Source organism: Triturus cristatus, chromosome 7 (assembly GCF_964204655.1).
Source record: "Triturus cristatus chromosome 7, aTriCri1.1, whole genome shotgun sequence".
Taxonomy (NCBI): domain Eukaryota; kingdom Metazoa; phylum Chordata; class Amphibia; order Caudata; family Salamandridae; genus Triturus; species Triturus cristatus.
Window position 1 is genome coordinate 1,337,988,428 of NC_140590.1, and position 22,918 is coordinate 1,338,011,345.

The 22,918-nt window shown below is 45.0% G+C and overlaps 1 protein-coding gene across 1 annotated transcript in view; it reads left to right on the forward strand.

Annotated features, from left to right (window-relative positions):
- Positions 1–1,302: 1,302 nt before the first annotated feature.
- LOC146811996 (inactive serine/threonine-protein kinase TEX14-like) overlaps positions 1,303–22,918 on the forward strand; it is a 696,679-nt gene continuing 675,063 nt past the window's right edge. The window contains exon 1 of the mRNA XM_085615117.1: positions 1,303–1,440. The gene's annotated coding sequence lies outside the window, so the exon portion shown is untranslated. The remainder of the gene's footprint in view (positions 1,441–22,918) is intronic.

Sequence of the window (22,918 nt, forward strand, 5' to 3'; positions counted from 1 at the left end):
AGAAAGACTGGGACGCCTAATAGAGGTGGGCATGCCAAACAAGGTTCTAGCAAAATGTCTGTTTCTTATTCGGCTGTTGTCCCACTGTAGCTGGTAAGCCAATATAGAGGCACACCAACCAACTCAGGCAGTGTCCCTTAACTCCCTAATAAAGTTTTATGCAGGAAAAATTACGTGATGTTTTCCAATGCAATCCAAAGGTCGAAGTGGGTGGGATCTATTGGGAAAGAAACTGCCAAACTGTTTTCATTTTCGTAAACAGTCCCCATGCTTTTTGTTAAAAAACAACCATTCTTAAATGGTTAATGCGGATCTTGAGTTGTCTCAGTCTGAAATGGAAGAAGATGTTCTCCTTTACTGTAAAGTGCGAAAAAAGAAAAGTAAATATCTGCAATTACTGTATCTGCAAACGTGAAACCTGCTTGGGAGCCACATGGTTTTATTGATAGAACCATTAGAGGATTTATGGTGACAAAGATGTATTCGTTTTGCGAGGAACATTGATTCTGATGGTTACCAGTTCCAGGATGTGACATTTTAGCGGAAACCTATTTGAAAAGTCTTTACTAGGAACACTTTAGGCACTTAAAACACTGAATCTTTGTGCATATTTTGCGGCAGCTTATTTTGTTGTGTGTGCAGCCTATCGTATACTCTGTGTAATACATTTTTTAAACTAATAACTTACAAATTTGCAGTCCTTTTTGTCACAGGCACTTCGTGGTAGTATAAAGGCATGGAATTATTCTCCAGTATACCAGCTAGGATTCAAATCATTGAGCCTCGGGTTACTCCTAGAAACATTTGAGGTGATTGCATTAACCAAGTATGGATGTGTTACTTTATATAGCTACCTGTAGGTAAAAAGAAACAAAACAATTAAAGAGTATTTTGATTTTTGTTTTATGTACGTCTCTGCCTCCAACTCCACAATCACTGACCACGCCCTGATGTACTCAGGATTGAAGTCCCCTACACGTATTACATTGTCACACACCCTGAAGAAAATATCCTTTTTAATGATGTTTTAAAAGATGCGTATCATGTCTCATAATGTTACGCAACCTTCGTTGCATAATTTACACTCTAGATCTGTTGGTGGGTCGACGCCAACTTTTGCTATAAGGGCCAGTCTAGAACAGAACTGGTAAGGGGCATGAGAGCGACAGGGCAACCACATCATGTATGTACGAGTTGTGTTTTCGGCTTTACCCTTTTCCGGCTCAACCGGCACGCGCACGCTCGCGTTACGTTAACGCGGGCGCATGCGCAAGTGATACAATGGTGCTAGTAGTGGTGTGTTAGACGCACACACGCGTTACTTGAAGTCTTGTCTAATTTAATGTAGACGGAAGGAACTAAACTGGTGTTTTAAAGAAGATCACGTGAGCCATAAAAAGCTCAACAGAGAGTCCTAGTTCTCTGTGGAGACCTAAGGAGGTAAGTGGGTCTTTGAAAGGAGTTTGGGGACGGCCTGTCATGGATCAGCTTAAAATCGCTGAGTTTGAGATTGGATACGTGATGTTAGTTTCAGAGAGTACAACAGCCTCACTACATAACGAGTAGGAGCCAGATATTGCTAGAGTCTTCCGACTATTAGTTTGCTCATTGCGATGGCGCAAGGCTGCACTATGAATGCTGTGGTTAGGATTGAGCCCTTACCACTGCCAGTGATGAGACGTGTACAATGTACGGGTGAAAGACCACGTGCTTTCTTTGACCATTTTTATGGGTCGCTCCTAGTGGCAGCGCGCTCGCTCTAGGAGGCATGCTGTAATTGAGAATGCACTGGGAGCTCCGCCCATATTTGTCATTTGCTTGTGTCATTGCCCATCCTAAATGTTGGCTTCTGATTCCTAAATCGGCTTGTTAGTCCCTCCTTAGTATTGCCTTGTCTTCATTTGTTCCCTGTAAACAGAAGGAGATTATGGATGGAGCGCTGAAACTTTTCAGACACTCGCCCCCCCCCCCCCCACCTCCCCCCCCTCACAGATTTGGGTTGAAACCATCATCGTTCTTTAGCTCACTTCGCCACCTCAGTTCAGACCCAGCTATATGCAAGTCAGTCTTGACCCTGCCCCTCATGGAACCAGTCCAGCCCTAACTGCCAAGCCAGGCCTCCCCTGAACCGGAAACAAGCATCCAGGGACAGGTTTCTGGGTAACACCCTTCATCAGCCAGGCTAGCTTGAATCCAGTGGCAAAGTGCGTAAGGGACCCACGCTTTGAATGCCCTAAGTTGGCAGGGTATGCCCAGACGTGGGTCCCTTCCTCACTTTGCCACTGAATTCAAGCTAGCCTGGCAGATAAAGGGTGTTACCCAGAAACCAGTACCAGGATGCTTGTTTCTGGTTCAGGAAAGACCTGGCTTGGCAGTTCGGGCTGGACTGTTCCCATGAGACACAGGGTCAAGACTGATTTGCTTATAATAGCTGGGTCTGAACTGAGGTAGCGAAGTGAGCTAAAGAATGATGATGAATTGAACCCAGATTTGTGACTGGGGGTGAGTGTCTGAAAAGTTTCAGCGTTCCGTCCATCATCTCCTTGTGTTTGCCCAAAGTTGGCAGTGTATGCCCATACGTGGATCCCTTGCTCACTTTGCCACTGGATTTAAGCTAGCCTGGCTGATGAAGGTTGTTACCCAGAAACCGGTCCCAGGATGCTTGTATCCCGTTCAGGGAAGACCTGGCTTGGCAGTTCAGGCTGCAGTGTTACCATGAGACACAGGGTCAAGATTGATTTGCATATAGCTGCGTCTGAACTGAGGTGGCGAAGTGAGCTAAAGAATGATGATGGATTCAACCCAGATCTGTGACTGGGGGTGAGTGCCTGAAATATTTCAGCGCTCCGTCCATCTTCCCCTTGTGTTTGCTTCATTTATACCCAAACCATGGCGACTGACCCTTTTAATTGGCTTGTTACGGGGTCTCTGTTTTAAGTCGGTGAGCACTTTTGTTTATTAACTAACTAATGGGGACAATGGCTGCTGCTTCTTGCATGTGCAGTGTGCCCACACAGGACAATGGCAACCTCTTTTCATATCGAGCGCTATGGCGCTCTAACTTTAAAAGTGGCACAATGGCAGTGCTTTTTTTGTGTTTGAATACTTTTGAGATGAATGCGGCGTCCGCTTCAGGGACACTGCGCTTTCTTTCAGCTTTTATTTAAAAAAAAAAAAAAAAAAAATGCTTGCTGGTCTTTAACAATTCTAGCCTTGCCATCCTCAGCAGTGTTGGAGAATGCATTTCGTTTATCACACTCAAAGCCCGCAGTGTTCTTGTGCTTTGCGTTCCAGCTTTTTTCGTGGTAAAATGTTACCGTAATTACTTTGAAAAAGCGTCCTTGCAGCTTTTCAACTATTTGCACCACACAAGTGCTCGGGTTACCACTGCATTGCCACTTATGGTATTAGTCACCCCCAGTGCGCTCACTGCTGTTCTTGCCCCGGTCATTTGCAAAATCGGGTTTATTTCATCAGAAGGGGTTATGGTTCATTGATATTAGTTTTACTCTAGCTTGACCAGGAGGGAATGATTACTGAAAAACCTGTTAATGGATGCAAATCTCGCATATGTTAGATCCTTTATGTCAAAAGCGGCGTGCAGGCCACCGGAAGATCTGCCCGCCGCTGTCTTTCCGTTATGGAACTAAATTGTAAAGTGATTAATTACTGATATCAATACATAAATGTACATGTTGACTTAAACAAATTCAGTTTGTGGTTTCCTATGCCGTAGATGTCTATAGTAATGTGACTAGTACACAAAGGGAGTCACTGTTCCTTGTAGAGGATGAAAGTAGAAGAATCTTTTTTCGGGTGCTACTCTATCTGTGGGGGACAGTGTGTCCTCATCATAATGCCCTCACACACCCCAAAGGATGTCATGCTTCATCATTTGGGCTTTGCTCCTCGTCGGGCCGGCGCTGCAGTGCACTACGGGTCCCCCGAAGGGTCTCTTTATTGGAGATCTTTTGATGAGAAGCCGTATGGGTGCGTCGGTGTAAGTGGCAGTGAAGTCTAAAGTGGTGTGTTAAAAAATGAGTGGAGGGAGAGTGGGTACTATTTATTAGGGTGATCCCTCTGTCATTGTTAAAACAAAGTATGTAGTGCTGCTGGTGTGTTAAAAAATGACTGGAGGGAGAGTGGGTACTATTTATTAGGGTGATCCCTCTGTCATTGTTAAAACAAAGTATGTAGTGCTGCTCTAGGGTATATTATGTCCCTCTGTAGCTGGGTATATGTCCCTAATGGACATATATACGGTCAACATGTTTCGCGCTGTGTGTGGCCTCAGAAGGAGATCCAAAGCACCTCTTCAGGACAAAAGGATGGTCAATTTTAGTATCAGTGGCGGTCTGAACTAACCAGTGCCACCAAGTTTGTAGAAGGGAGTAGCGTTTCTGAAAAGAGAGAAAGTGTAGAACAAAAGTATGGTATGGTTAATATTTTGTCATGATAGGTTGTCCGGGTCATCCATTGGAGGGCCTGGTGCGCATTACCCTTAGCGTGAGTATTATCGCTATAGGCTGGCATAAGTGCATGTATAATAACAGTGATGTAAATAATTAAAATGATTTTTCTCAGCATAGTGACAGACATACATAAATAGGTACAAGATCAATGATTAGATTTTGCCAGTGTAGTTCTATATCCATACGTTTGCTCTTTAGTTCATACAGTACCACTAGGTAAAGTACCCAGGTTGATGTGACTCTATAAAAAAGCCAATTCCTAAGGTAAGTATATGAACCATAGCTGTCTAGGTAGATAATACCGCAAAGTAGGCCCCACCATTGATGGCAAACCTCTAGACACTGTTGTCTTGTTTTTTACAAAATACATCATGTTTCTCACCCCTTCATATTAAAGTCAGGACCTCATGAGATCAGTGAAGGCACTCTGGAACTGTGAAATGAGAGCAGGCAAAGAAAACAGTGTTAAAAGGTTTTGTTGTATCCCGCTGTTGTTGTCAATAAAGTTTGTTGTTGAGAAACAAAACCGCATTGTTTTGAAGACTAAGAAAAACATAATAGCTGTTATACAGAGTCCAGGGACGATCCCCGCATGCTGGAGGAATTTGCCCTGTACAGTTAGGGGGAGTTGATAGTGCACGGAGTTGTCACGTTTCGTTATGATTTAATGGTTTTGGAGGCCTGTGGGGAACAGCACAGCGCTCTGCGTAGACGTATGCGGCTTCATAGTGCCCCACTTATCAGGTCAAAAAGGTTCTAAGTGGGTCAGTGAACTATGCATAATACCAGACCTTACTCGCATGTTAGCAGGTTTGACACAAAAAAGACAGTACATGTATTAATGAGGCTTCGTTTTTAAGAAACAATTGTTTAAAGGCTAGGTGCTAATAAAGCCAGAGAGATGTTGTCTCACATTCTGAAAGGGTTTTCCCTTTCTATTTTACTCACGGTTCTCCTGTAGTAGCAGGGCCGAACCACCTGCGTGCCTTACCCTGTCTCTGTCAGTAATGGGAAGTTTGGCCCCTATCCTTTATATAGTGGAGATGTGTTGTCAATCAGTGAGTTAAATACATGTTAATGGGAGAGTGTGTTATGTGATGAGTGGGGAACATCTTGTAATGGGGTGTTTGAGTAGACATAGATCTTGATACTTTTTGTTATCAAGCTATTGTTACCAGCAAGTGTCCTATAATCAATTCTTTATTTTTCTAAGTGTGATGGTTGGTGGTGCAGGTAGTAAAAACGTACTTGTAGATCTAAGCAGATAGGTTTATAGGGCACAGGCGCCATCTTTGAGTGGTATCGGTACATGTTATGTTTTACTATATGTCAATAGTCAAGCCCCATTTCTAATATTCAACATACATGGTTTTGTCCTCAAACGGAGTGTCTGAGGTGGCCTGTATTCTGAAAAAACGACATATGTGTCTTGTGTGTCTCTATAGTTTACACATCATTATGGTAACTTTGTTTTCAAAATTGGGATGAGAAGAGGTTGATGGTGAGGTGGTCATTAGGCTATACTTCCTCAATCCACGGTATTTCGTCGTTTAGACCACGGGTATTTGTCTGTAGGCGGTAGACCCATCTTTGTTCTTTTTGAAATAGTGTCCTATTAGACCATGAAGGATTGGACTCTATGACAGTCCAGGTCATTTGATCTGGTGTATGTTCTGTTTCGATGTAGTGTCTGCTCATTTTAGTGGTGTTTTTCTTGCACTGTATATTACTGCTGTGTTCGTTCACTCTCGTCCTCATGGCTCTGGTTGTCATTCCTATATAGAGGAGGTTGCAAGGACATCTTACCGTGTACACACAGTTTTTAGTATTACAGTTCGTATGTTTCTTCTGTGTCCACTCCTGGTTGTTTAGTTGTAGAGTTGTGGTATGTGTTGTTAGGGGGCAAATATTGCAGGTTGCACATGGGTAATGCCCTTTGACTTTTGGAAGGTCCCACCGTGTCCTATGATTGTCCAGTTGTTTACCCTGTGGCCTTGTGTGCTCGACCATGTCTTTAATATTATGTGTACGTCTGAAGGCAAATCTTGGGCGCTCCAGTTACATCCCTCATACGTGCAGGATGTTCCAGTGTTTTAGTAGGATTTTCTTTACTTGATTTGATTGTGGTGTGTAGGTTGTCACACATGTAATCGTCTCCTCCTTTGGTTTATGAAATATGGTGGATTCCTGTCCTTTCCCCCTGCATTGGAACACAAATTGCTGCCTAGTGCCGACATAGGCAGGTATGTTTTTTTGTAGGAAGGGGCACCTTCCTGCAAAAAAAGAATCCTGAGAGGGGTTTTCCTCTTTCTATGTGTGCTAATGCAGCACACATAGAAAGAGGAACACACATTCTGCAGCACACATAGAAAGAGGAACACACATAGAAACAGGGAAAAACAAGGAGAAATGAAAACATTTTTCCTCGTTACGCCTGCTGTGGGGAGCCATAAGGTTTTGGCACTGCTCCAGGTTTACATGGTTTTACAAATCTGAGGCAGCGTCAAAATCCATGGGTGTTTTGTGAGAACACCCACTGCAATGCCTATGGAACGGCTACTCGATATAGTGTAAGGCAACGCAGCAACTTGCGCTGCTTTGTCTTACTCCATATCTATGAGGCCATGCAAAGCCACGCAGGGTGACTTTGCGTCGCCTCATAGATATGATTGAGATGCCTGTGCCGCCAAAGCTTTAAAAAAGTGACACTCCGGCAGCGCAAGCCTCTTATAAATTTGCCTTAAAATATTTTGTTAGTTTTTTAGGTCTTTCACCATCAGGTAGCTAATCTGTAGCTTAAATGAAAACATTTTTTACTAAATGTGAAATGCACTTTAGTACATTATGAAACCTCTATTATTTAAAGCACTGCAGAGGTCTGTGTGTAACCAGATAGACCCAGAATTAAATTTGGTTGGCGCAGTGGAGAATAGTGACTTGTGTATTTTTAGAGCTATGAGGTCACAGCGTGTGACAGAAAGCACAGTGAATGTGTAAGTCGTTATTTTATACTTGCATTACACACATAATATAGACTGCTACAAACTGTGCAAATAGTTTTAAAATAAAATGGAGCTTCCAAAATGTAGATTTGAGTAAGACCATAAGTAATGGGTTTTTTTTGTGCATACCTGCCCCATCAACACCTCCCCAGGGGTAATAAGCGCTGTGTAAATGCTGTTATGGTTAAAAGCATGCACTTCACAGCCTAGTTGTTAACTCTTTGCACCACCATGCAAATAAAAACCACATCTTTTTCAACACAATGCTTGGAGTGAATCAAGCAATAAAAAAAGCCAGAACCACTCCCAAGCACCCTTTACATTTGCAGAATAACTCCTAGCGCCCATTTGCATGTCATTCAGGCAAGCAGGCACCCTGGCATGAAGACTTACTTGAAGGATTGTTTTACCAGGCCTCTTCGTTCTACAGCACATGAGTGAATTAGCTACAGCTAAAGCATTTTAATGATCGGAATGAAGGGTCTGAGCTTTTGTCTTTGTCCAAAAGGAATACGATTTTTGCATTCCAGGCAGAAGTTAGACCTGGAAATGCGCTCCCCCCTTCCAAGGACTCCACGGCCCACCTGGGGGTCGCGCCCCAGAGATTGAATACTGCTCCTCTAGAGAAACACAAAACACACATACGTCGTTTTTTCAGAATACAGGCTACCTCAGACACTCCGTTTGAGGACAAAACCATGTATGTTGAATATTAGAAATGGGGCTTGACTATTCACATATAGTGAAAAATAACATATCACAATACCACTCAAAGATGGCGCCCATGGTCAAACAATCGATCTACCAACTACACCACTCAAAGATGGCGCCCGTGCCCTATAACCTATCTGCTTAGATCTACTAGTACGTTTTTACTACCTACACCACAACCATCACACTTAGAAAAATAAAGAATTCATTATAGGACACTCGCTGTTAACAATAGCTTGATAACAATAAGTATCGAGAACTATGTCTATTCAAATACCCCATTACAAGATGGCGCCCACGCATCACGTAACACACTCTCCCATTACCATGTAATTAACTCACTGATTGACCACACACGTTCGCTATATAAGGGATAGGGGCCAACCTTCCCATTACTGGCGGAGACAGGGAGAGGCACGCAGGTGGATCGGCCCTGCTACTACGGGAGAGCCGTGAGTAAAATAGAAAGGGAAAACCCTTTCAGTATGTGAGGCAACATCTCTCTGGCTTTATTAGCACCTAGCCTTTAAACAATTGTTTATTAAAAATGAAGCATCATCAATACATGTACTGTCTTGTTTGTGTCAAACCTGCTAAAATGCGAGTAAGGTCTGGTTTTATGCATAGTTCACTGACCCACTTAAAACCTTTTTGACCTGATAAGTGGGGCACTATGAAGCCGCATACGTCTACGCAGAGCACTGTGCCGTTCCCCACAGGCCTCCAAAACCAATAAATCATAACGAAACGTGACAACTCTGTGCACTATCAACTCCCCCTAACTGTACAGGGCAAATCCCTCCAGCATGCGGGGATCGTCCCTTGACTCTGTATAACCGCTATTAAGTTTTTATTAGTCTTCAAAACAATGCGGTTTTGTTTCTCAACAAAAAACTTTATTGACAACAACAGCGGGATACAACAAAACCTTTTAACACTATTTTTTTTGCCTTCTCTCATTTCATAGTTCCCGAGTGCCTTCACTGATCTCATGAGGTCCTGACTTTAATATTAAGGGGTGAGAAACGTGATGTATTTTGTAAAAACAAGACAACTGTGGTATAGAGGTTTGCCATCAATGGTGGGGCATACTTTTCAGTATTATCTACCTAGACAGCTATGGTTCATAAACCTACCTTATGAATGAGCTTTTTTATAGAGTCACATCAACCTGGATACTTTACCTAGGGGTACTGTATGAACAACAGAGTAAACGTATGGATATAGAAGTAAACTGGCAAAATCTAATCATTGATCTTATACCTATTTATGTATGTCTGTCACTATGCTGAGAAAAATCATTTTAATTATTCACATCACTGTTATTATACATGCACTTATGCCAACCTATAGCGATAATACTCACGCTAAGGGTAATGCGCACCAGGCCCTCCAATGGAAGACCCCGGCATACTATCATGAAAAGATATTAACCATACTATACTTTTGTCCGACACTTTCTTTCTTTTCAGAAACGCTACTCCCTTCTACAAACTTGGTGGCACTGGTTAGTTCAGGCCGCCACTGATACAAAATTTGACCATCCTTTGATCTTGAAGAAGTGCTTTGGATCTCCTTCTGAGGCCATATACAGCGCGAAACATGTTGACCGTTATATATGGCCATTAGGGACATATACCCAGCTACAGAGGGACATAATATCCCATTACACACGTTGTTTTAACAATGACAGAGGGATCAACCTAGTAAATAGTACCCACTCTCCCTCAAGTCATTTTTTAACACACCACTTTAGACTTCACTGCCACTTACACCCACGCACCCAAAAGGCTTCTCATCAAAAGATCTCCAATAAAGAGACCCTTCGGGGGACCCGTGGAGCACTGCAGCGCCGGCCCGATGAGGAGCAAAACCCAAATGATGAAGCATGACATCCTTTGGGGTGTGTGAGGGCATTATGATGAGGACACACTGTCCCCCACAGATAGAGTAGCACCCGGAAAAAAATTCTTCTACTTTCATCCTCTACAAGGAACAGTGTACTAGTTACTTTTCGGGAGCAAGGATCACAGTCTCTTATCAATAGGATTATAGTGATGTGACCACAATGTAAATAAAATATTTTGATTTGGAAATAGGTTTTTTTTGTTTTTACTGGTGGGGTAGAAGGACAGGTTAGATGGTGGGCATAAAGGTGGTGGGTGCCTAAAGAGTCGGAGACAAATGATCCGACTGTCCTCTCTCTTCTTTGTGCAAATGCAGACATTTTATGATGTACATTTCCGTTCTTGGACCTATTCGTTGGAGACCTTTGGAATAGCTCAGCGGGTTAATGTACAATACGTTCGGATGAGCCTACTTATACCATTATTTTTCCCAGGTTGGCAACATGCGTTCTATTGGTGTTCAATTATGCTGCACCTGTGTCAGCATGACTATGTGCACACTGACTATTGCTGCATAGCAAACAAGCCTGAAACCGGTTAGAAGCGATTTGTTTGTCAACAGGTTATTCTCATAAACCAGGACTTGTGGTACCTGTAACAGATGCTGCTCTGATCGGAATGTTTTAGCTGCAAAGACTGTTTTAATTCAATTTAGTCATATATTTCGTGCTTCTACCATTATGATTTCTCAGTAATGTTTCAGACACTCCCCAGACACAATCCTCTTGCTCACTCAAGGCCAGGTGTGTACCACTGATTTGGTTTGTGCTGTATAAACACCCCTGATTGTGATGCTTGTCCTTTTGCACATATACACAGTGTGGCTGCATAGTTCCTACAAAGTCACTCGTATGTGATTCCATCGTGCAGTTCTGGCTGAATTGCAGATTGCATTCTGGGACTTGCAGTTCACAGTTTAGGCATGCCAATCCTGGCCTTCAAACTGCTGATGGTTAAAATGCCATGACTGGCTGAAAGTGTCAAACATGTGACACTAGACCACTAGGCAGTACACAGATTTTGCTGCTTACCTTTTTCATTTGTACCTCATAATCTCTCCAGTGTTTGTTCCGTTCCTTATTAAACAAGCAGCATAAATGTTGGGAAATCTGTTTCATTCCCTTTTTTCACAAGTTATGCATGGATCAAAATTTGTCTGTGTTAAAATGATATTACACACCAGAGTCGTTTTATAAACAGCTGTGTCATATTTTTATTACGTTAGTTTACCCATTTTGCCCTAGTGGCCGGCTGCAAAGTCTGATTAAAAAAAATTACCAATGAGCTATTGCACAAGATGTAAAAGTGGTGCAGATAAGACTGGCAATGCTTCAATTAATGGTGGCACAGCACCCAGGATAATGTGCTGCATGACTAACCACTTATAGGGTCCCAAAGGCGCGACCTATTGGCTATGCCAATGCTTGTATTTATAGTCTCTGGCTGCGCCTAGCCAGAGGGTATGGTTCATGACATCCAGGGCAGGGTTGAGCCCCTGCAGGGGCCAGCTGGCTCACTACATCACTTTCCCACTTTGCTCCAAACCAGGGTGACCAGATTTTGAGAAGCAAAAACCAGGACAAGCCAAGAGATAAAAGTAGGACTACAGCTTTTAGTCTTACTTCTATATGTGGCCTGTCCCGCTTTTTGCATAGCCGTGTAAATATGTGCACATACATACATATACACACATAGTCTTGTAAATGAATGGGTTTGTACAAACGCATATATACATACATATATATCACACAGGAAAATCCTCCACAGTTGGGAGCCCCCTTCCCTGCAGGGCGGCCTCGTGAAGACAGGATGTGAAGCTTTCTGCCAAACAAATCCCAAAGAAAAGAAATGTCGAGGTCCCAATCTGAAGAACATCAGCGTTTATTTGCAATTTCGAACAGGCAGCATAGGTTTCTCTTCCTTACGATGCATTGTGCTGGAGGCGTTAAATCCAGATAGCCTCTTTCATTTCTTTTCTTTGGGATATGGATATATATATATATATAATATCTCTGTGGCAAGACCCCTCGAGCTACACCTGCCCTCCCCCCACTCTGTCTCTGCTGGGAGTAGCCAGTCGTTCCCCTGCTGTGCTGCCTGACAGAGACTCATAACTTTCTGAAAACATTTAAGTCTTGAGAGGTGCCTGTGAATGGCGCGTATATCTTTACAGAATGGCCTGACCTTTGTCCTAAAAACTGGGACATTTACCTAAAATTAAGAAAAGTGTCTTGACACTGAGACAGTTCTCTTGAAACAGGGACTGTATGATGAAATCCATGAATTCTGGTCACCCTACTACAAATCTTCTACCTGAACATTCTGTACAAAGTCCTTAAGCCTCTGATTTTGCTTGGGATGGGGCCGTAGGTCATTCTGCTGATTATGGGGGGTCTTTTCAAACCACTTCCCTGGCTCCTCTCTTGACGGCTCAATCCGACATTCTTCCCCAGTTACCTGGCCCCTAGATTGTTCACCACGGTGTTGTTGACCTTGGGATCCGTCTGTCACCATGGGGTTTCCAGTCTCTTGGATTTCTTAATCTTCCAGTCTCTCCTTACCAGGGACCTCCACCCTCTTGAACCATGAAATGTTCCGACTTACAGTCTCCTTACCCTTCCGCACAGTCACCATCATGCCTTCAGCCTTCATCACTGTCTATACGCCTAGTTCAAATGGCGTAGTAAACTTCCAGCTAGGACTCCGATCCTTGAGTAGTACCCGATCACCCAGTTCCAGGTGGCGCTGGGCCGCTCTCTTATGGATCCTGGCTCTCAGAATGTTTTGTGCCCTCCTGTGCTGGGTACCTTCTGGATCATATTCCAGTAGTTTCCCTTCTGTGTGTACATGAATCGTGTCACGCTTCTGGCCCTTCAGCATGATTGTCCATGGGGGTCAATGGTGGTGCAACGCGGGGTATCTCGGTGTTCCTGAAGGAAATGAAGGCTGACTTCTGGGCTCTCCGCTTCATGTCTGGCAATGTGCATTGACTTGTTTAGTGTCCACATGAACCTCTTGACTCCCCATTTGCCTGATGCAATTGTGGTGTGATGCGACGGTGGCGTATGCCTAAGTGACTGAGCAGATTTTGGAACTCAAGGCCTTCAAAAGGTGGCCAGTTGTCTGTTTTGATTTCTTCTGGGAGACGAATAGGGCTAGTGCCTTTTCCAACGCTGGTGCCACATTCATGAAAGCTGGCGAGTCAGTGAGCTCGAGAATGGGGTATTTTGAATGGCTGACCATGAGGACTGTGGTGGTCCTTCCATCCGGAAAACTACCAAAATCCATGCTGACTTTCATCCATGGATTATTACAAGGCCCCTCGGTTATAATCGGTGCTGGCACTTCCTGACTACTGGTAACCAGACGTAGCGTACTACCTTACCAGCTCATTCACTAACGCTTCCAGTCCAGGGAGCCCCTCCTTCCCTAACAGACAAGAGTTTGATTTTGCCATCCCCTGATGCCCACTGTGGGCAAGCACAGCCACCTACCGTGCCTTGCTCTCAGGAATGACAGATCTGTGGCCACACAAGACAAGACCCTCTTGTGTGGCACTGAGCTCATACTAGACCCTACAGAACTGCATGAGATGCTCTTTGTCTGTACCACTCTAGTAATTGGCAGTCTGCCGAAAAGATTGTCAGCTCCCTTGTCGTAGAGTCTCCAGCACTTCTACAAGCACTGCGTCACCAGTGGTCGCCTCACTTATCGTCCACAGACTCACTCCCTTTGGGCAAGCTCCTTGGCTCACCAGGCAGATGTATTCTTCATTTTGGCCAACCTTCTCTATCGCACCTTTGACCTAAGGCGGATGCTGCCATAAAAAGTCAGCAAGGTTTTTGGCCCCTGGCCTGTCCACCACCTCAAATTGGTAATTTTGTAGCTGTATTTCCTATCCGCAAATCCAGGGTGGTGGATGGGGCGCTGTTCTCCTGAACAGTGGCTGCTAATTAGTGTTCACCCTGAATGATCTTCCACACAAGTACAAAAGAAAGGGTCCACAGGCTCATTTTATGATGAGTGCCTCCCTTTCAACCAGTGTGTATCTTGCTTTCGTCGACATCAATGATTTGCTTGCGAATGTCAGATGTGCCCATCTTATTGACTCCACTTCTTGTTTGAGCACCGCCCCAAGTCCTAGCGGACTCGCATCTACCACCAACTCTGTTATTTTCTTATATCAAAGTACACCATAGTTGTGTTCCTTAGAAGTACCGACTTTATCTTCTGGAAAGCCTCCTCTTCGCCAGGGCCCCACTCCCAGTGAGCATCTGCTTTCAGCAGCGCCCTGATGAGGCTCGCCAGGCCGCGGACGAACCGGACACAAAGTGCCCATCCCTAAGAAACTGCCCACCTCCGGGGCTTTACAAAGTGCTGGGGCTTGTCTGATATGTGATTTTCTTTGGTCCACTTGCACTCCCTCCTGAGTAAAGACATAGCCAAAGAATTCATTGTTCTTTGGAAGAATGAGTGATCTTGAGTTCACACAGGCGCTTTAGAGCGGCCTTAAATGTTGGTGATGTTCTTCTGCTGTTGCCAAGTTGATCAAAATGTCATCACTTACACCATGCAGACCTAATAGCACCTCCCTAAACGCATTCTGAAATACCTCCGCAGCGGACGATATCCTGAAACTTAGCCTCTTGTACCGCTGTAGGCCCAGGTGCATGGAAAGTTTTATTATATACCTGCTTCCCTCGGCCAGCTGACGTTGGTGGTAACCGGCATTGAAGTCCAGTTTTGAGAACCATCTGGCCCAGCAATTATATCGTCCATAGTGGGATTGATGTGCCTCTCCCTCCTTCTGGGCTTGTTTGGGAGGCGCATGTCGATGCATAGGCATATCTTGCCGTGTTGCTTGGGTTTCTCAGCGATCTACATGGGTGAAACCCAAGGAGCTGGACCAAACACCTTCTTGATCGCTCCTAACTTCTCCAGCTTCTCCAGCTCCTGTGTCACCAGTGGCCCCAGGTAGATCGGCACACGACAATGACGTAGTGCCAATGGCTTGACAATGTGTACGTTGATTGGCAGTGCTTGCATGCAGCCTAGTCCTTGGAGCAGGCCAGGGAATTGGTTCAACAGTTCGTCGACTTGGAAGTCCTGTACATTTCTTGTCAATAATACCTGACCCAGATCTTCCGCTGTGTGACTCCCTGGTAGTGTGTCTGTTTTTTTGTCTATGACGTGGATTGCCGCAGTGATCTCTTGGTCGTTCGACTGAATGCACACTGTCATTAATCCTTTTAGTGGCACTGGTGTATCCCCACCGTACATGCATATCTTGGTGTGTGATGGGGACAGAGCTGGACTCTGACGGAGGCATTGATATTGTTGGATGCCCATCACATTCACAGAGGCTCCAGTGTCATTAGAGCCTTAACAACTGTTCCAGCAAATGTAACCATGCACAAGCGTTGTGGCCTCCTGTGCCTTTTAAGATTTTCTGCAAATTAAATGAGTAACAATTTGTCCTGTTCCTCCTATGGGGACTCCTCAATGTCTGACCCATGGGTGGCACTTGACAGCTCTTTAAAGCTTCGGGTCATCCATCGAAAGCTGCCTGATGGCTTTTGTCCGGTCCGCCTCCCCGGGCTCCTCTGCACACATTAGCAAAGTGGTTGGGCTTATCTCAGCTCGAGCATATTCTCCCCTGAGCCGAGCAGTTCTCCAGGAGATGTTCTTTGCTGCCACAATTCCTGCATTGTTTAGTCACCTGTGTGGATGTTGCAGCCCTGGGTCGAGTGGTTTACATCCTTGTGAAGATGGCATCTGCATGCTCCACTTTCACACTGTGTGACTTGTTGGGCATTTGTGCTATCGCCATGTCTATTTCTGTGTCCCTTGCAGCTGACAGATCATGCAACCTCGCCATAATAAGGAGTCATCCATGCTGATGTTGAGCTGTCTGAGTATCAGGCCCATTAATGTCTTGTTCCGGCACCCTTTGATGATTTGCACCCTGATATCCTTGGGCTAATCATCCACCATGCTTGTGCTGACTAGTTCACGAAGTCTGCGATAAAAATTGTCAATGGATTCACTCTTGCACTTACTGGTAGGCATGCGGATCTTGAAGTGCTCAAAATTTGGATTCATCTGCAGGTCAAAATGAGTGTTGAGGGCACTCACCGCTGCATTATAGTCATCCACTGCTCCAGTGTTGGGGAGATGCTCTAATAGTTTATAGATTTCCTCCCGCATAGGGGAGTAGCAGGGAGCACTTAACATCCCCATCATTCTCCAGGTGTCTATGAAGTAGTTAGTCAGTTACCCCGCCCATGTTTTTCACCTGGGCGCAGCTATGGGCGATTCAGTAAGCTCGCTGAACGGTTGGAGAACTACTACCAGTGTGCGTTGCTGAGGGACAGGTCATGGAGGTGGCCTTTGCGCCTGCGCTGCACTGCACTGGCGTCATCTGCCATGATCCTGGCAGGGTTGACTAGATCACCAACCCGGAGCTCAGGTGCTGTGCTTTACAACCAGTCAATTTTAATATCCTCCCTCTGTCCCAGCTTTTTCCCCCCAATCATCTCTGTTCACTGCTTTCATTAAGGTTAGTCTCCTCTTAATATTTTTTCTCTTAATTATATCTATTTGTCTTTCTGTTTTTTCCTTTTTATGTTGCCGCCTGCCATCGGCCCAAGGCCTTGCTCTACTGCTGTCAGGAGCCGTGGGGGAGGCGCATGTACTCCGTTAGCGGGAGATGGAAGTTTGGCCTCTGTGCAAGCAGAGCTGATCGCACCTCCTTGCACCAGCGTGACAGTCCGCCTCCGCAGTCACAGGGCACAGCGGTGCCTCGCAGGCCAAGCAGCGAAACTCGCTCCCCTCCCACGTCACAGTCGGGCTGTATGGCAGGCATCAGAGCGGCAACAGCAGTTGGATGGAGAACAGTGGTCAGACTCATGGCCGCAGCACAGCTTCCAGGCCTCCTGGGTGAGTCCTTGTTGCCAAATGTGACACAGTGGGGCCGCCCTATGAATGCTGTGGATAGGAGCCATTACCACTGTCAATGAGGAGATACGTACACTGTATATAGTACGGGTGAAAGACCACATGTAGTCTTGGGCCCCTTTATTTGTAGTCTCTAGTCGCGCTCTTCCAGAGGGTGTGGTGCATGACATTCGGTGCAGGGTTGAGCCTCTGCAGTGACTGGGTGGCTCACTACACTCATATATTAAAAAAAGAAATGTCCATTTGATTTTCTGGGATCTTATTCAAGTACTAATTTTTGTCTGATGCATTGCTGTAGATAAGATTTTAATAGGTTTTCAGTGAGAAATGGCCCCCATCCTAGCTTCAAAAAGTTTGTATCACGATTACTTGATAAACTGTTCATTAGTGAGATCTGAAGCAAACTTGGAAGCCTTAACTCTAGTTGAGCTTTGTTTAGTGAGTCTATTTTTAAGTCGAAGCCTACCAGACAGTCTGGTTGCAAAAGACCTATTGTCTCTATATAGGAAGCTTTGACTCCTCCAATTGCTTATTGTTTCTTGCTTTCGCTGTCACTCTCATTTGCTTGCTTCTCATTTAATGCCTTGACATCCTCATGTCATGTTTGATCCTCTCATGGAGCACATGTCAAATTACCTTTATTCTTCCACTGCTAACATTTAGAAAACTGCCATTTTCTTTCTGTTTTAGCACTCAGAATATATGCGTTTTCCAATTCTCTCCCGGTTTTCTATCTCTCCCCCGCTGCTTTGCTACCCACTTGATCCCTGTTGTTCTCCATTGTCTGCTTTTCCCACTCATAACTGCAATGTGTTGTTGTTTTTTTTGTGTTAAATTTTTTTATTGAATTTTACAATGAAAATGTATTAAGAGAATAATGATAAGGAGGCAGTAATAAATTGTGAATAAATAAATGAGAAATTCTATAAAAATAAAAAGTAACGATAAATACATAACATTTGTTGACGAATAAAAGCATATAAATATGGAGCATATAAATAGACATGTTGTGAATAAATAGTTAAATAATTAAATAGAGAAATAGTGAAAAAGCAGAGAAGCAGAAGATAAAAGTGAGGGGAGGAGAATGCAAGAAAGGTAATAATAGATATGTAAATGGCATAAATAAGAAATTGAAATAGCATATATTATTAATTAATCAAATATAAATATGAGTCAGTGACTGTATATGAGATCATCATAATAATGATAGAGAAAGGTGTTATCATAGTAAAAAAACTCACCTTGCAAAAAGTTTAAGATAATGTAGATTTGGGAGAGAATAGAAAAATAGTGTAATTAAGAAAAAAGGAGAGCAGAATAAAATATGAAGGATAGTGTGGAGAGTTGGAGCCAGGGTACGGAGAGCTGGGAGAGAAAAAAAAAAGGCAATTAATAATAGGAAAGACATAACAAACAAAGATGTAGAACAATGAGTTAGTCTCATCGGTTGGATGCAGTGAGAGGAACAGGAGAATTAGTAGTATCAGCAACTTTCGTTGGTAAGAAAGGTGATCAGGTTTAGAGAAATATGTCAGTTTGATTCTGAAGCTTATAGATTGTTCGTTCATGTGAAGCCGTTTGTATCATGGCTACTAACCATTCTTCCTGTGAGGGTGGAGAGGATGATTTCCAATGACGTAGAATACATATTTTATCTGTAGCCAATGCAGTGTGGAAAAGTCGGTTTTGTGGTTTAGGGAGCTTGGGGAATGATGTAGATCATGTAAAAGAATATTGACTGGTGTGAGTGGTAAATGTAAGGGCATTATGGAGTGCAAAATTTTACCAACATAGTTCCAAAAAGGTTGTATATTTGGGCATTCACAAATAATGTGAGTTGTGTCACAGCCAGAATTGGAGCATCTCCAACAATTAATATGTGAAAGTAGGCCAGCTTTATGCAATTTGACTGGAGACCAATGTCAGTCATGGAGTATTTTAAATAAACAAAATTTAAGCCTTGCTTCACGGGTTCCTTTTTGCAGATTCTGCAATGTGTTGTTGCCCTGTCTGCATCCCTAGTGCTCTCTGCTTCCCCTCACATCCTGAGTGTGGATCTCCCATTTCCTGCTTTTCCTGCCCCCAGCTGCTCCATTGGTCTGTCCCATCCCACCCTCAGAGACTCACCCCACACGTTGCTGATCGGGGTCAGCATTGAATCTGAGGGGAGCACAGGGTACTTGAGCTATGAGACTGCACACCTGTCAACTTTCAAAAGAATCTAACCTTGTGAGAGGAGGGGGTTGGAGGGAGTGGAGTCTGTAGAGGCAGCAGCTTCTTGAGGCTTTTACTCTCGCCATCCATAACAGGGTGTCAAAGAGCGAGGAGGTTGTGGTGATCACTGCTTGAGAGCCACTCAACCCCATTACCCCCCACCCCCTTCATAAAATACAAACTTAATTTTACAAGGTTGCTGCTGATGGCTTGGATGGATATCCACTGTGCCCAGTCTCCGCATGTTGTAAGGTTCAAGAGGGCCCGTGCTTGAGTCTCCATTTTAAACTACACGTTTAGCTTGACATCTTTTTCTAATATTGACGTTTTACATGCTTTGCACGTACACAATAAAATAGTTCAAAATGATTATGCATGAAGTACAATTTCTAGTAGGCATAATATCAGGCTTGCCGGTACACACAGTAGAAGGCAAGGAACATGAAATACGATGCCATTGCATTTGGTCGTCCAGTTGGAGACATCTCTGACTCTCAATACCATCTCATCAGCTCTGCACCTTTGACACAGTGCAATTGGAACAGTGCTCTTATTATATAATCTGCCTCTATGCCACATTTCAGTAGAGGAATACTTCTGATGGGATTAACCTGGAACGCTGTGCACTGTGACTGAGATGTAGCCCTGCTGACTCTAGCCTTCATCCTGCAGAAGTCAATATCCTGCTCTACACCAGTTCGGCTTCCAGATATATCATACACAGGTATGGGGGTTTGGGTTGTCCTAAGAGGTCTGGCAGGTTGTACTCCCACTATGCTCTCCACCATTATTGTAATGCTGATCGCAATGCAATGTTTCATCCTACTAATAATTGCAGCTCACACTTTTTACACAAGAATACAATGATTTCAATTGGAAGGACAATTCGTATCTTTCTTGTGTCTCCCTGGGGCATGCCTTAGTAACAACAAAAGGACAAATCTGTTTCCGCAATTTCCTTGGGGAATTAGAGTGGTCATGTTCTGAGGTTGACGATACTATCAGGTACCCTGGTAAAGTTAGGGGCTCAGATGGGGCCCTGTGAGCTAGCTAGAAATTGGTTATAAGAATACCATGGCGTCCCCTGATTAAGGAGAGCTGGACGAGGGTATATACATGAAAAAACAGATAACACCTGCCTCCCCTACAATTCGTAGACGCACAAATATTTTTGTTCATATATCACATATATTGTATATTCATCTTTCATCATTAATTGTACACAATGTTCAATGTAAAGTTCATATTGTATACATAGCATCATAATTAATGCAAATCATAACATTATTCAACCATTACATAGTCTCTTACCCTGCCATCATAACACTGAAATCCAATATACTCATATCACACATACTCCGTTCAACCCTAACTTAAAACTAGGCTCCTAGCCTTGTATATCCACCTCAAACCAAACATACCACTGTGATGCCAACGAAAAACTCAAAAGCAAAAATCATCTTTGACCACAGCACCCAGATAGTGTCACCATAAGCAAAGTGTTATACACAAATAGATCAAAGGCCCTCCACCTAGTGATTAACCTAACTACTTGCATCTATTCTCGAGGTGGAATAAAAGGACCTTCCCATAAGTGATTCCCAGGATAGCCGTTATACCTGTAAGGATAACTAGTGCATAACGGGTTCATTCCACCAATGCAATACACAATAAATACCAACCTATAGGCAACCATCAAGTGTCATAGTCACTAAAATATATCCTCATAATTGGGTTTAAAAAAAAATCTCTATTCCTCTTCAGGCTTTTACCTCACTGAAACACTAGGAATGAGAACCATAAACTGAAAAATTCCTTGGTAAGGACTACTGTTTCGTTTGAGATGGATATACCAGACTAGGGGAGACGCAGCGCCTGGAGCACCAAAGGCAGGGAGGAGGCAGGAAGAAGCGCGAGAGGCACCAGCGCTACCCGGCCACGCCCCCCTGACACCGGACAATTTAAATTCCCCTCGCGCCTCCCGCTTTGCGGGAGACGCAGCGCCTGGAGCACCAGAGGCGGGAAGAAGCGCGAGAGGCACCAGCGCTACCCGGCCACGCCCCCCTGACACCGGACAATTTAAATTCACCTCGCGCCTCCCGCTTCGCGGGAGACGCAGCGCCTGGAGCACCAAAGGCAGGGAGGAGGCGGGAAGAAGCGCGAGAGGCACCAGCGCTACCCGGCCACGCCCTCCTGACACCGGACAATTAAAATTCACCTCGCGCATCCCGCTTCGCGGGAGACGCAGCGCCTGGAGCACCAAACGCAGGGAGGAGGCGGGAAGAAGCGCGAGAGGCACCAGCGCTACCCGGCCACGCCCCCCCAGACACCGGACAATTTAAATTCACCTCGCACCTCCCGCTTCGCGGGAGACGCAGCAATTGGAGCAACAAAGGCAGGGAGGAGGCGGGAAGAAGCGCGAGAGGCACCAGCGCTACCCGGCCACGCCCCCCTGACACCGGACAATTTAAATTCACCTCGCGCCTCCCGCACCAAAGGCAGGGAGGAGGCGGGAAGAAGCGCGAGAGGCACCAGCGCTACCCGGCCACGCCCCCCTGACACCGGATATTGCCTGCAGAACGCTTTCGCTCACGGAACGCGCGCGGGCGGCGCCGGGCGAAGCCCGGGCAAAGGGCGGGCCGTCTACGGCCGTCAGAGGCCAAAAGAGGTCGGGCCGGGCCACCCCCCCAAAACTTCGAAATGGGTAAGCGCAAACAAACAGCTAACATGGAGGTGCAGGGGAAGAAAGCGAAGGTTGCCAGAAAATCAGACAGCATTATCTCCTATTTGTCTACCGCAGTGGGGGCTTTATCAAAAGAAATTGCCAATGCAGAGCAGGAACTTGGTCCGGTAACTCCCTCTTTACCCTGTGAACCAACTGACCGCGTGGCAGCGCCTAGTATACCCTAGGAGCCTGTGGTGGTTATTTCCAATCCACCCATTATGTGTGCCCCTGCCAACTCTACTCAGTTGGGTACTGTTCAATTGGGGCATTATGCTCATGGCAATGTAGGTCCTGTAAGGGGGGTAAGAAGAAGAGCGTTAAACGGCCCAAATCCCCAAAAGCTCCGCAGATTACTGACGGCTCTATTCGAAATTCTTCGGCGGACTTACTGGGAGACCTAATTGCATCACGACTAGAACCGCTACTTGTGGGCATTGCTAAAGACATTGTAGAGACTCTGAACGCTTGTGTTGCCGACTTGCTTAGTAAATGTTCCAAGATTGTTGCCTCCATTAAAGATTTTAGTTCACAACAATTGGGGGTTAGTCAAGAGAGGCTTAGCTCACAAAGGGTTGACGGGGGCATGGGAGTTTCCTTTGGGCCAGTGGCCATTCCAAGTGCTCGAGTGAACTGTAGTTCCCCAGGCAGGTTACAGAGTGTGGGACCTTCTCCCTCTGTCGTGCAACCGCCTTTAGGCAGGCATTCCCCTGGTAACACGCCGCGGGCGGTTAGCCCTGATGCAGTCCAGCCCCCGGGCCGAAGTGTGAAGCAGGTAAGGGGCTGTTCGGTTACCCTTGACCTTCCCCCGGAAGCGGCCCCGTTGGTGGCTGTATTTGTAGGGGTCCCTCCGCTCCGTGTGGGAGAGATTGAATCTACTCATGATTTGTTAAGGGTGACCAGATCCTGGTGCACAGCCTCCAGCTGTGG